Below are 2,500 nucleotides of genomic sequence, written 5' to 3'. Positions count from 1 at the left end.
TAATTATTCCTGATTTTTGCCAAAGGTTTGCAATGAAAGAATGGACTGATTGAACCCGACGTGATTTGAACACGCAACCTTCTGATCTGGAGTCAGACGCGCTACCGTTGCGCCACGAGGTCACGCACATCTGTATTGTTTCTTAGCTACATTTTGAGTCTAGGAGTAATTATTCCTGATTTTTGCCAAAGGTTTGCAATCAAAGAATGAAATGATTGACCCCGACGTGATTTGAACACGCAACCTTCTGATCTGGAGTCAGACGCACTACCGTTGCTCCACGAGGCCACGAACAGCTGTATTGTTTCTTAGCTAGATGTTGAGTCTAGGAGTAATTATTCCTGATTTTCACAAAAGGTTTGCAATGAAAGAATGGAATGATTGAACCCGACGTGATTTGAACACGCAACCTTCTGATCTGGAGTCAGACGCGCTACCGTTGCGCCACGAGGCCACGCACAGCTGTATTGTTTCTTAGCTACATGTTGAGTCTAGGAGTAATTATTCCTGATTTTCACAAAAGGTTTGCAATGAAAGAATGGAATGATTGAACCCGACGTGATTTGAACACGCAACCTTCTGATCTGGAGTCAGACGCGCTACCGTTGCGCCAAGGGGCCACGCACAGCTGTATTGTTTATTAGCTAGATGTTGAGTCTAGGAGTAAATATTCCGGATTTTCACAAAAGGTTTGCAATGAAAGAATGGAATGATTGATCCCGACGTGATTTGAACACGCAACCTTCTGATCTGGAGTCAGACGCGCTACCGTTGCGCCAAGGGGCCACGCACAGCTGTATTGTTTATTAGCTAGATGTTGAGTCTAGGAGTAAATATTCCGGATTTTCACAAAAGGTTTGCAATGAAAGAATGGAATGATTGACCCCGACGTGATTTGAACACGCAACCTTCTGATCTGGAGTCAGACGCGCTACCGTTGCGCCACGAGGCCACGCACAGCTGTATTGTTTCTTAGCTACATGTTGAGTCTAGGAGTAATTATTCCTGATTTTTGCCAAAGGTTTGTAATCAAAGAATGGAATGATTGACCCCGACGTGATTTGAACACGCAACCTTCTGATCTGGAGTCAGACGCGCTACCGTTGCACCACGAGGCCACGCACACCTGTATTGTTTCTTAGCTAGATGTTGAGTCTAGGAGTAATTATTCCTGATTTTTGCCAAAGGTTTGTAATCAAAGAATGGAATGATTGACCCCGACGTGATTTGAACACGCAACCTTCTGATCTGGAGTCAGACGCGCTACCGTTGCGCCACGAGGCCACGCACGGCTGTATTGTTTCTTAGCTACATGTTGAGTCTAGGAGTAATTATTCCTGATTTTCACAAAAGGTTTGCAATGAAAGAATGGAATGATTGACCCCGACGTGATTTGAACACACAACCTTCTGATCTGGAGTCAGACGCGCTACCGTTGCGCCACGAGGCCACGCACGGCTGTATTGTTTCTTAGCTACATGTTGAGTCTAGGAGTAATTATTCCTGATTTTTGCCAAAGGTTTGCAATGAAAGAATGGAATGATTGACCCCGACGTGATTTGAACACGCAACCTTCTGATCTGGAGTCAGACGCGCTACCGTTGGGCCACGAGAAAACGCACAGCTGTATTGTTTCTTAGCTACATGTTGAGTCTAGGAGTAATTATTCCTGATTTTCACAAAAGGTTTGCAATGAAAGAATGGAATGATTGACCCTGACGTGATTTGAACACGCAACCTTCTGATCTGGAGTCAGACGCGCTACCGTTGCACCATGAGACCACGCACGGCTGTATTGTTTCTTAGCTACATGTTGAGTCTAGGAGTAATTATTCCTGATTTTTGCCAAAGGTTTGCAATGAAAGAATGGAATGATTGACCCCGACGTGATTTGAACACGCAACCTTCTGATCTGGAGTCAGACGCGCTACCGTTGGGCCACGAGGCCACGCACAGCTGTATTGTTTCTTAGCTACATGTTGAGTCTAGGAGTAATTATTCCTGATTTTCACAAAAGGTTTGCAATGAAAGAGTGGAATGATTGACCCTGACGTGATTTGAACACGCAACCTTCTGATCTGGAGTCAGACGCGCTACCGTTGCACCATGAGACCACGCACGGCTGTATTGTTTCTTAGCTACATGTTGAGTCTAGGAGTAATTATTCCTGATTTTTGCCAAAGGTTTGCAATGAAAGAATGGAATGATTGACCCTGACGTGATTTGAACACGCAACCTTCTGATCTGGAGTCAGACGCGCTACCGTTGCACCATGAGACCACGCACGGCTGTATTGTTTCTTAGCTAAATGTTGAGTCTAGGAGTAATTATTCCTGATTTTTGCCAAAGGTTTGCAGTGAAAGAATGGAATGATTGACCCCGACGTGATTTGAACACGCAACCTTCTGATCTGGAGTCAGACGCGCTACCGTTTGCCACGAGGCCACGCACACCTGTATTGTTTCTTAGCTAGATGTTGAGTCTAGGAGTAATTATTCCT

The 2,500-nt window shown here is 45.0% G+C and overlaps 6 non-coding genes across 6 annotated transcripts; all 6 read right to left on the bottom strand.

The window, feature by feature from the left end:
- Positions 1–50: 50 nt before the first annotated feature.
- On the bottom strand, positions 51–122 carry trnaw-cca (transfer RNA tryptophan (anticodon CCA)). The gene has a single exon. It is a non-coding gene; the product is annotated as a tRNA-Trp (tRNA).
- A 260-nt stretch (positions 123–382) lies between these two features.
- trnaw-cca (transfer RNA tryptophan (anticodon CCA)) lies at positions 383–454 on the bottom strand. Its single transcript has one exon. It is a non-coding gene; the product is annotated as a tRNA-Trp (tRNA).
- A 426-nt stretch (positions 455–880) lies between these two features.
- Positions 881–952, bottom strand: trnaw-cca (transfer RNA tryptophan (anticodon CCA)). The gene has a single exon. It is a non-coding gene; the product is annotated as a tRNA-Trp (tRNA).
- Positions 953–1,046: 94 nt separating this feature from the next.
- trnaw-cca (transfer RNA tryptophan (anticodon CCA)) lies at positions 1,047–1,118 on the bottom strand. Its single transcript has one exon. It is a non-coding gene; the product is annotated as a tRNA-Trp (tRNA).
- A 94-nt stretch (positions 1,119–1,212) lies between these two features.
- Positions 1,213–1,284, bottom strand: trnaw-cca (transfer RNA tryptophan (anticodon CCA)). Its single transcript has one exon. It is a non-coding gene; the product is annotated as a tRNA-Trp (tRNA).
- A 94-nt stretch (positions 1,285–1,378) lies between these two features.
- On the bottom strand, positions 1,379–1,450 carry trnaw-cca (transfer RNA tryptophan (anticodon CCA)). The gene has a single exon. It is a non-coding gene; the product is annotated as a tRNA-Trp (tRNA).
- Positions 1,451–2,500: the final 1,050 nt, after the last annotated feature.

The sequence above is a fragment of the Pseudorasbora parva genome, chromosome 16 (assembly GCF_024679245.1).
Source record: "Pseudorasbora parva isolate DD20220531a chromosome 16, ASM2467924v1, whole genome shotgun sequence".
Lineage (NCBI taxonomy): Eukaryota > Metazoa > Chordata > Actinopteri > Cypriniformes > Gobionidae > Pseudorasbora > Pseudorasbora parva.
Note: the sequence above shows the minus strand (reverse complement) of the source record. Positions and strands in the feature narration are given on the sequence as shown.